The 12252-nt window shown below is 38.9% G+C and overlaps 1 non-coding gene across 1 annotated transcript; it reads left to right on the plus strand.

The window, feature by feature from the left end:
* Positions 1–6496: 6496 nt before the first annotated feature.
* On the plus strand, positions 6497–6603 carry LOC135270272 (U6 spliceosomal RNA). The gene has a single exon (XR_010338437.1). It is a non-coding gene; the product is annotated as a U6 spliceosomal RNA (small nuclear RNA).
* The last annotated feature ends 5649 nt before the right edge of the window (positions 6604–12252 follow it).

Genomic DNA, 12252 nt, shown 5'->3' on the forward strand with positions numbered 1-12252 from the left:
ATCCCAAATCCACACACCCCACATCAGCTGACCACAGTAAAATCTAATGGTCAACACCAGAATCATGCAAATAAGCTCCCCCTTCACACATATGTTTCTTAAACTAGCCAATGTTCAACCCTCATTGAAAAGCCTAAGAAATAATGCCCATGGACCTTAACAAAAGCAGCGTTCCACGAATCCTCTCTTTCTAGGCCCTCACTGGCTGAGCTCTCTGTCACCTCCAGACTTCCCGTTGGCCTCCTGTCGACACTGCTAATCTCCTTAGGACCTATAAGTAATAAATTTCTAGTTTTATGATTTTGGTTTCACTTATTCATTGTATCTCACCTGACCCATCCACCTGAACCTAACTTTTACCCTGTCAGGGTTAAAAGAAAGTCATAGAAAGTTACTATCTTGGTTTATTAACACTCTCAAGAAAGAGATCTCAAGGCCAATTTTAAAAGAAATTATAACAATAGAAATCATAACAATTGGTCCAGTAATCATGACAATAAGGAAGGAAACAAAATGCCTTTAGATTGTGTATGGCTCACTCATTGGCTCTCCCATTTGTCTACCACCATCTGAGACAATTCTGTCATTTGCCAATGTACATCAGTGCTGCTGTGTGCTGCTGTCTGTTGCACCTGTGGAGTGTTGCCAGGACATCTTATCCTAAATGGTGGCTTTTGCAAAGCTGGGTCCTCCCCAAGACACACAAATTGCCAGTCCCAAAACAGTAAGATGGGCAACCACAATTGCTATCACTCCTCCAAGTGGTAACTACTGGTCAGAGGCAAGTTTAACTGATGAAAGGTGCCAGTTCATGTTATGAAGTTCCAGGACCTGGCACCATCTTGGTGCTGAAGCTATTGCGCATAGACACTGGATGCTCAGTGAAACTTGGCAAACAGGAGCTGGGAGACTCCAGTGTGTTACACAACTATGTAGGTAGGGTAGGTGATATCCTATAACCCTGTATGTATGTGGCCCCCAGAAGAGGGGCACACCCTCCACAGGATGAGAATGAGGCTGTCAGGTCTGTGATACCTATGTTGCTGGCTTTCCTTGTTTTTGTAACTCTTTGGACCCAACACAAATAAGGCCAGCTGGGACACACTAAAGGAGCAGGTGGCTGCCTATAAATGGCGCTGACAGAAACCACAAATAAAGGCCATGTCTCACAACAGAGGCCATGCACAGCCACCAGGAGGCTTGTCAGGTGAACATCCAAAGAGGGAGGGAAAAGTTATTTTTAGTTGCCTCTCCATTCTAAGGATTTTACTTAAAATAAGAACAAGTGTGTGGCCAGGGGGAGGGGTTAATTATCTTTCTTGCTGCCTAGGGCCATTCTAGAGAAAGACTGCAGCCTAAACATATCAGGCCCCTTCCTCCTTCCTTTTTGTCCCTCCCTCCCATCTATTTTTTTTTAAATCAAAGACAGAAACTAAGAACCATGATTTCAAAAGAACTTTAAACTTAAGTTCTGAGTAAACACCACGTCTAGCAAATAGAAAACTAATTCTAGATTACTTACTGATTTAGAAGCAAACCCCTAAATACAGTGGAGAAATAAAAGGTTATCAAATAAATTATATATACACATATATTTTTAATATAAGCACATAAAATAGATAATTTATGTATGTTAATATATTATATAGCTAAATTAAGACAAATTTCCATAATTTGACTCAACTGGGAGGCTAAAATTTATATACTAAAGGATTTCTATAACAAAAAGCTTTTAGAAAAGAGACTGATTGGCTCTTGTATCTCAATGGCATAGATTTGAACCTTACTTTAATAATTACTAAAAATGCACCAATTAAAAGGTCACAAACTAAATCAACACTGGGGCTTAAATAACAATTTTATCTGGGGATCCCACTAAGGTTAAACACTATAATCTTAAGAAAGCACCTAAATATAAAATAGAATAAAAAGAGTATGCCTCATTTTAACTGGTAACCTTTCACAAATTTCTCATAGACATGGTATCCATTGCCTAAAATAATTCCTTATTGAGCATAAACACTCTAACATCATACATAGCAAATTAAAATTAGCAAGTCTTTAACACTTGAAAATTGGCTTGATAAAATAAAACTCCATTAACCAACAGTTGAAATAGTTAACATGACACAATGTAAATTAAAATAGGGCCTCAAGGATTAAAAATTGACTATATAAACACTAATCAATAAAGGGGAGATTCTCCCCACTGCTTCTCCACTTGGCAGGCCAATTTTACCTGTTCTTAAATCTAAAAACAATGAATGAAAAGACTTCATGATGGATTGCTACAGTCTTAATGCTACAGTCCCATCCTCCAAGGCTCCCATACCCAATATCCAATGTCATTAAAATTACCGATTTTGGCCAGTTGCAGTGACTCACACCTATAGTCCCGGTGCTTTGGGAGGACAAGGAAGATTGTTTGATGCCAGGAGTTTGAGACCAGCCTGGGAAACATAGCAAGACTCTATTTCCCACCCACCCCCTCACCCCACACACTAGCCAGGTGTGGTAATATAACTCTTCAGGAGGCTGAGGCAAGAAGATGGTTTGAATCCAAGAGTTCAAGGCTGTGGTGAGCTATGATGATGACACTACACTCCAGCCTGGGTGACAAAGGGAAACCCTGTCTTAAAATAAAATTACAGATTCTATTCAATCAGTAACCAGTAAATATTTGCTCTTCTTGATTGCCTAACATGCTCTGTTCAGTGTATATTTCGGCAACCTCTCAGCCAAAGTTTGTGTCAACCTCTGAAGGTCTGCAGGGTCACAATAAACCTCTTCCTTATGTGGGATACTCACAATATCGCCACAATTTCATTTATTTATTTATTATACTTTAGTTCTGGGTACATGTGCAGATCGTGCAGGTTTATTACATGCCATGGTAGTGGTTTGCTGTATCCATCGCCCCATCATCCACATTAGGTATTTTTCCTAAAGCTATCCCTCTCCAATCCCCTCACAGCCTGCTATTCCTCCCCAGCCCCCCACCCCCAGGCCCCAGTGCGTGATGTTCCCCTCCCTGTGTCTGTGTGTTCTCATCGTTCAACATGCACTTATGAGTGAGAACATGTGGCGTTTGATTTTCTGTTCTTGTCAGTTTGCTGAGAATGATTGTTTCCAGCTTCATCCATGTTCCTGCAAAGGACATGAACTCATCTATTTTTACAGCTGCATAGTATTCCATGTTGTATATGTGTCACATTTTCTTTATCCAGTCTATCATTGCTGGGCATCTGGGTTGGTTTCAAGTCTTTACTATTGTGAACAGTGCTGCAATAAGCAACTTTGTCATCACACACAGTCTTTACAGGCAAGATCTTGACGATATTCACCTTTCTGCAGGAACATAGGTATGACATTACTTTGAGGAAATCCTCCTCCAAGGAGAATCATTTGACAGACTCATTAAGAATACAGAAGTCCGGTATTTCTTAGTATACTGGGGTTTCTAGTTGCAACATATCCTCATTTACAAAAATTTATTTACAAATTAAAATCAACAGGCACTCCTGTGCCTTAGAAACTTCTTTACTGTAGAGTCATTGGCAAGTTCTTTTTATGTCTCCTGGAGTATCTAAACCATTTATGGGGTGGTCATCAATTTCCCTGGGGCTTCTGATAAAACAAAACAAAACAAAATTACAAAACTGTCCCTCTTGGCTTCATGTCACATACCATAAAAACAACAAATGACTGGCTACCTGGTTGGCTTTCCTGGAAATAGAAGATCTCACAGATCCTGATCCTGTGGACCTTTGTACCCAGCTCCCATTATCTGGGTACTGAAAACAGTATCCCACAAGTTTGGCATGGCTACTGAGGCCTCCCTAAGACAAGAGCCAAATCTGGGCCCTCTGGTATATTCCACTTGCAGGAGGAGGTGGCCTCCTCTGTCCCTAGTCCTTTGCCAGGTGCCAGCATATGGGAGGAGGTCACCCCTTCCCTAGGCCTTTTGACTGCCTGGAAATGTTCACGGGATGAATTGAGTAAATAGTAATGGGAGTTTGTAGACTGTGCAAACAGCACTGCAACCATCTTACATCATGGAGCTTAGTGCAATGTGACCAATTTCCCAGGATGCCCCTAATAAATAATGGGGCCTAAAAAAAAGACACATGGCCAAACACTTGGCAGTCATTTTAGCAACAGGTGCCCTGGTCAACAAATGATCTTATTTTCACATTAATTATTAACTATGTGGCCATTACCTAAAAATGATCTCCTGAAAAATAAAAAAATAAAAAAGACTCTGTGACTCTCTTGTCTCACAGATGCTCAAAATATAAATAAAAATCACACATGTCTCTGTATACTAAGGCCAGACAAAATAAAAAGGCCTTTGTAACACATTCCTTGTTGCCTTCAATTTTGCATATATTACTGGTAGTAAACAAGACACATATTTCACTTTTTAAAATTATGCTTTAAGTTCTGGGATACATGTGCAGAACAGGCAGGTTTGTTACATAGGTATACACGTATTATGGTGGTTTGCTGTACCCATCAACCCGTCATCTACATTAGATATTTCTTCCAATGCTATCCCTCCCCTATTCCCCCACCCCCCAACAGGCCCTGGTGTGTGATGTTCCCCTCCCTGTGTCCATGTGTTCTCATTATTTTTCACTTCTTAAAATGCACAATTCTGAGCTCCTAAAAGAGACATTAAATAGAATGTTCTTTTACTTGAAAGGTCCCTGATAACCAGTTTACCTGAGAGACATACTGGTCTCCTCAAACAACTCCTTTTCAAATTCTTGTCCTATAATGAAACTGCTAAGTCAATTTCTCTTTTCCTTTAGATCTTAACATATCTTTACAAATGTTTTATCTTGTTTTCATCCTACAAAGGCTAAAGTTTGGAGCAATGGCTCATTAGCCATAGATCACTCCACAGCCAGGTAGTTGCTCAACTGAAATATGACCCATTTAAAACTAAGCTTACTCCAAAAAACAAAAGCCCTGTCATGTATAGCTGCATGCCATTCTGTTGACTGTTGGTTTTGTACTGCTGTTTTGGGCACTCTCACTGGTTTGCAATTCGGAGATCCACATTAACTTGAGTAGTTACTCACTTTAAAATGTATCCAAATCCCACATCCCAGATGACATCGTCCCAACCCAAGGACTCACTGTGGCAGGTAATTTGCTGCCTCTGCTAGAGACTACTTCCCTTTTACACTAAAATCTCCATCCAACCATGCCCATGGAGTACCTCTCCTAAGGCACAAAATGAACAGAGGACTTTTTTGCTTTTCTTTCAGGACTTACTCTCTGCTTAGCCATCAATCCTAAAATACTCCTTGCTTTCTGCTAAAATGCACAATTGTTCAATCCATGAACTAGGGATATCTTTTTATTTATTTAGGCCTTTTAAAATTTCTCTTAGCAAGAAAGAAGATCACGAACAGAAGAAAGGTGAGCACAGTATAATAATATATTTTGAGAGACAGAAAAGTTGCATTTATATAACTTTTATTATAGTATAATTGTTTTATTTTATTATTAGTTATTGTAGTTAATCTCATAATGTGCATGATTTATAAATTAAACTTTATCATGGGTATGTGTAGGAAAAAACATAGCATATATAGGATTTGGTACTAACCACTGTTTCAGGCACCCACTGGGGATCTTGGAACACATCCCTTGTATCTAAGAGGAGACTACTATATAGTACACAGCTCTCTCTAAGGGAAAGCTAAAGAATTTACTCACTCATTTTCCCACATGTTGGGTGGAGTCAGGCAGAGACAGATTCCTGGTTTCCGGAAGGAGGAAAATAAAGTCAGAAGGAAAGAAGAAGATTCTATATATGGTCTTGGTCAGAGGGGGCAAAATGCACCATTGCACCATTAGTGTTATTAATAGAAGAGCCAGGGCGTCCCCACTACTATCAGATGGTAAATTGATTCCTTCAACTGTTGTGTTTTTGGGATGCAAACAACAATATACAAGATATAGTCAAAACCCACACATGTAATTTGTGTGTTTTAAATTTATTTTTTGTTTTTTTTAACTTAGAAACAGAAAGTCAAAGACTGCATGTTCTCACTTATAACTGGGTGCTAAACAATGGGTACACCTGGAAATACAGAAGGGAATAATAGACATTGGAGAGTCCAAACAATGGGAAGATAGGTAGGAGTGATTAATAAAATACTACTATTGGGTATAATGTACACTATTCAGGTGATAGGTACACTAAAAGCCCAGGCTTCATGACTGTGTAATATATCAATGTAAAACAACTGCACTTGTACCCTAAATTCATAAAAAATGCAATTTATTTTAAAAATTAAAAAACTCAAAAATTACATGTGTGAGTTTTTGATTATGGGAAACAACAGAACAAAGTGATTACATACATGGGAATTGTCAGCACACCCTTGGGTTGAGATTTCCTTTAACAAGTACTGGCTGTTTTTGTCATGTCCACAACTGTTTTAAACTCAGTTTATTCAATTTAAAAACACTGTTACCCATGCTAACTTTGGCACCACATATAATAATATTGGAATGATACAGAGAAGATTAGCATGGCCGCTATGCAAAGATGACATGCAAATTTATAAAACATTTCATATTTTTATGAATTATTGGCATTCCTAAGAGCAGGAGAAAAAGCAAACAACTTGGAAAACATATTTGAGGGATTAATACAAGAAACTTTTTCTAATATTGATACAGAGGTACAACTAGGATCAAAAACCTCACAAACCAATATTGTCCTTGAATGTAAACAATCTAAACTATCCACATAAAAAGTACAGAGTGGTAAGTTAGATAAAAATACAAGACCCATCGGGTCTACTGTCTCCAAGAGATCTATCTCACATGTAATTACATCCATAGGCTCAAAGCAATGGGTTGGAGAAAAATCTATCATGAAAATGCAAAATGAAAAACAGCAGGGTCACTATTATTATGTCAGATAAAACAGACTCTAAGCCAACAAGAGTAAAAAAGGGAAAAGAAGGACATTACATAATAATAAAGAGCTCAGTTGAAAAGTATTCTTAACTATCCTAAACCTATATGCACTCAACATTGGAGGACACAGATTTGTAAAACAGATACTTCTTGACAAGCAAAAAGACTTACATAGCACACAATAATAGTGGGGGACTTCAACACTCCACTGACAGCATTGGACAGATCATCAAGGTAGAAAACTAACAAAGAAATTCTGGACTTAAATTTGACACTTGGCCAATTGCATGCAACACACATCTACAAAGTATTGTATCCACTAACCACAGAATATACATTTTTCTCATCTACACATGGAACATATTCTAAGATCAACAACTTGCTGAGCCACAAGGAAATCCTCAATTAAAAAGAAAATTGGGGGGCTGGGCGTGGTGACTCACGCCTGTAATCCCAGCACTTTGGGAGGCTGAGGCGGGTGGATCACGAGGTCAAGAGATCGAGACCATCCTGGTCAACATGGTGAAACCCCAACTCTACTAAAAAATACAAAAAATTAGCTGGGCACAGTGGCACGTGCCTGTAATCCCAGCTACTCAGGAGGCTGAGGCAGGAGAATTGCCTGAACCCAGGAGGCGGAGGTTGCAGTGAGTCGAGATCACGCCATTGCACTCCAGCCTGGGTAACAAGAGCCAAACTTCGTCTCAGAAAAAAAAAAAAAAAAAAAAGAAAATCAAAATTATACCAACCATAATCTTGGACCTCAGTAAAATAAAATAGAAATCAATACCAAGATGTCTTACAACCACACAATTGCACTGGGTAAGCTATGAAATTAAGAACACAAAAAAATTGAAATTAATGAGAACAGACAACCATGCCAAAATCTCTAGTCTGCGGGAAAAGAAGTATTAAGAAGAAAGTTTGTAGCACTAAATGCCTACATCATAAAGTTGGAAAGACCTAAAATTAATCATGTAACATTACAGCAAGAAGAAGTAGAAAGGAAAGAACAAACGAACTGCAAAGGTAGCAGAAGAAAAGACATAACTATCTTCCACAATGGTTGAATTAATTTACATTCCCACCAACAGTGTAAAAGCATTCCTATTTCTCCACATCCTCTCCTGCATTGTTGTCTCCTGATTTTTTTAATGATTGCCATTTTAACTGGCATGAGGTGGTATCTCAATGTGGTTTTGATCTGCATTTCTCTAATGACTAGTGATGATGAGCATTTTTTCATACGGTTATTGGCTGCATGAATGTCTTCTTTTGAAAAATGTCTGTTCATGTCCTTTGCCTACTTTTTGATGTTTTTTTTCTCATAAATTTGTTTAAGTTCTCCATAGATTCTGGATATTAGCCTGGAGATCTAACTCCGTAGATTCTGGATATTCTGGATATTGTCAGATGGGTAGATTGCAAAGTTTTTTCCCATTCTGTTGGTTGCTGGTTCACTCTATTGATAGTTTCTTTTGCTGTGCAGAAGCTCTTAAGTTTAATTAGATCCCACTTGTCTATTTTGGCTTTTGTTGCCATTGCTTTTGGTGTTTTAGGCATGAAGTCTTTGCCCAGGCCTAAGTTCTGGATGGTATTGCCTAGGTTTTCTTCTAGAGTTTTTATGGTGTTAGGCCTCATGTTTAAATCTTTAATCCATCTAGAGTTAATTTTTGTATAAGGCGTAAGGAAGGGATCCAGTTGCAGTTGTTTGCATATGGCTAGCCAGCTTTCCCAACACAAAGTATAATAAATAAATAAATAAATAAATAAAAGACATAATTAAAATCAGAGTATAGTGGAATAAAATTGAGACATAAAAGTCCATTGAAAGGGTGAATGAAGCCAAAAGATGGTTCGTTGAAAGAATAAACAAGATTGATAGACCACTAGCTAGATTAACAAAGAAAAAAGAAGTTTCAAATAAGCACAACCAGAAATGACACAGGAGACATTATAACTGACCCCACAGAAATACAAAAGATCCTCAGAGAACATTATGAACAACTGTATACACACAAACTAGAAAATTTAGAGAAAATTAATGAATTCCTATTGTCTGTGAAGAAAGGTAATTTTGCTTCCTCTCTTCCTATTCAGATTTATTATATTTTATTTTTCTTGCCTGATTGCTCTAGCTAAGACTTCCAGTACTATGTTGAATATGAGTGGTGAGTGTTGGCATTCTGCCCATTCAATATGGTGTTGGCTGTGGGTTTGTCATAGACAGTTCTTGCTATTTTGAAGTATGTTCCTCTAATGCCTAGTTTGTTGAGTGTTTTTTAACATGAAAGGATATTGAATTTAATTGAATGTGCAGGTTTTTTACATAGGTATACACATGCCATGGTGGTTTGCTGCATCCATCCCCCTGTCATCTACATTAGGTATTTCTCCTAATGCTATCCCTCCCCAATCCCCCTACCCCTTGCTATCTCTTCCCTAGTCCCCCATCCCCCAACATGCTCTGGTATGTGATGTTCCCTTCCTTGTGTCACGTGTTCTTATTGTTCAACACCCACTTATGAGTGAGAATATATGGTGTTTGGTTTTTTGTTCTTGTGTCAGTGGAGGGTGGAGGGATTTGGGAGGGATAACATTAGGAGAAATACCTAATGTAGATGATGGAGGATAGATGCAGCAAACCACCATGGCATGTGTATACCTATGTAACAAACATGTATGTTCTGCACATGTACCCCAGAACTCAAAGTATATATATAAAAAAAGAAATCAGTACAAAGAGGATCTTTCAAAACCACACAATTACATGGAAATTAAATTCCTGAATGACTTTGGGCAAACAACAAAATTAAAGCAGAAATCAAAAAATTATTTAAAATAAATGAAAACAGAGACAGAGCACACTAAAATATCTGCAAAAGCAGTGTTAAGAGGAAAGTTTGCAACAGTAAACACCCAAAAAGTTAGAAATATATAAAATTAACAATCTAACCTCACACCTAGAGGAACTAGAAAAGCAAGAACAAAAAAATCCCAATGCTCGCAGAAGAAAAGAAATAACTAACAACAGAGAACTGAATAAAACTGAGATCCAAAAATCCATACAAAGAATCAACAAACTAAAAATTGGTTTTTTGAAAGTATGAACAAGATTCATAAACTACTAGATACACTAATAAAGAATAAGAGAGAAGATTCAAATAAGCACAATCATAAATGACAGCAGTGACATTACCACTGATCTTACAGAAACACAAAAGATTCCAGAGAGTGTTATGAATATCTCTAAGCACACAAACTAGAAAATCTAGAAAAATTTGGTAAATTCCTAAAACCACACAACCTTCACAGATTTTATCAGGAAGAAACTGAAGCCCTGAACAGCCTATCATACATTTCTGAAATTGAATTATTAATTAAAAACATACCACCCCAAAAAGATCTGAACCAGCTGGATTCACAGCTGAATTTTGTCAGACACTGAAGAGCTACTACCAATTCTACTGACAGTATTTCAAAATATTGGGGAGGAGGGGCTCCTCTCTAACTCATTCTATGAAGCCAGTATCACCACAAAGATACTACTCAAGGAGAGAAACCCCAAGACACATAATTATCAAATTCACCAAGATTGAAATGAAGGACATAATGTTAAGAGAAGCCAGAGAGAAAGGTCAGGTCACCCACAAAGGGAAATCCATCAGACTCACAGAAGATCTCTCTGCAGAAACCCTACAAGTCCAAAGAGTGTGGTGGCCAATATTCAACATTCTTAAAGAAAAGAATTTTCAACCCAGAATTTCATATCCAGCCAAACTAAGCTACATAAGTGAAGGAGAAATAAAATCCTTTCCAGACAAGCAAATACTGAGGGATTTTGTCACCATCAGGCCTGCCTCATAAGAGCTCCTGAAGGAAGCACTAAATATGGAAAGGAAAAACCAGTACCAGCCACTGCAAAAACAATCCAAAATGTAAAGACCATAGACATACTGAAGAAACTGCATCAACTAATGGGCAAAATAACCAGCTATCATCATGATGACAGGATCAAATTCACACATAATATTTACCTTAAACGTAAATGGGCTAAATGCCCCAATTAAAAGGCATGGACTAGCAAATTGGATAAACAGTCAAGACGCATCGGTGTGCTGTATTCAGGAGACCCATCTTACATGCAAAGGCACACATAGGCTCAAAACAAAGGGATGGAGGAAGATTTACCAAGAAAATGGAAAGAAAAAAAAATCGAGGTTGCAATCCTAGTCTCTGATATGACACACTTTAAACCAATGAAGATCAAAAAAGATGAAGAAGGACATTACATAACAGTAAAGAGAGCAATGCAACAAGAAGAGCTAACTATCCTAAATATATATGAACCCAATATAAGAGCACCCAGATTCATAAAACAAGTTCTTAGAGACCTATAAAAAGACTTAGATTTCCACACAATAATAGCGGGAGACTTTAACACTCCACTGTCAGTATTAGATCAACAAGACAGAAAATTAACAAGGATATTCAAGACTTGAACTCAGCTCTGGACCAGGTGAACCCAATAGACATCCACAGAACTCTTCACCCCAAATCCACAGAATATGCTGTCCCCTGGTGGAGGAGGTGTGCCTTGTTGGTGGGGGTGGGAAATGAACTCATTTAGGCTGCCCAGATTCCTCAGAGCTAGCAGGAGAAAAGACTAAGTCTGCTGGTCTATGGAGACTACACCTACCCCCTCTCCCTAGGGACTCAGGCCCTGGGAGATTAGAGTTCTGTCCCTGAGCCCCTGACTGGAGTTGGAGTTCTTGCAAGAAGTCCCTGCAGTTGCAGTGTTGGCTGCCACCTCCCCCCAAGGAGCTCAGCTGGATTAGACAGCAGGCAGCCACAGCAGTCGTGACGACCACTCTTCCCCCAGGAACTTGGCAGGCTTAAGCTGATTCTAGCCAAGTGGCTGTTGAGATTCTGCATGGCTCCTGGTTAGGACTCAAGGCCCTGGTGGTGTGGGCTCATGAGTGGAATCTTCTGATCCATGGGTTACACAGTTTTGTGGAAAAAGTGGTTTCCCAGGCTGGATAGCATAGCACACTCACTCACTTACTCACCACTTCCCTTGGCTGGGGGTGGGGGTTACCCTACCCCCTGTGGCTCTCAGGTAGGCCACTGCACCACACTGCTCTTCCTTCCTTTCCGTGGATCATGCTTGCTACCTAATCAGTCCTGATAACAAAACCTGGATACCTTGGTTGCTGGTGCAGGATTGGCATGCTGTTTTGAGTCTTTCTGATGGGAGCCTCCAATCACCACTGCTTCTAGTCGGCCATTTTGGCTCCATCCCCCTAG

The sequence above is a fragment of the Aotus nancymaae genome, unplaced genomic scaffold (assembly GCF_030222135.1).
Source record: "Aotus nancymaae isolate 86718 unplaced genomic scaffold, 86718_ANA_hifiasm-v0.15.2.pri h1tg000059l, whole genome shotgun sequence".
In the NCBI taxonomy this organism is placed as follows: Eukaryota; Metazoa; Chordata; class Mammalia; order Primates; family Aotidae; genus Aotus; species Aotus nancymaae.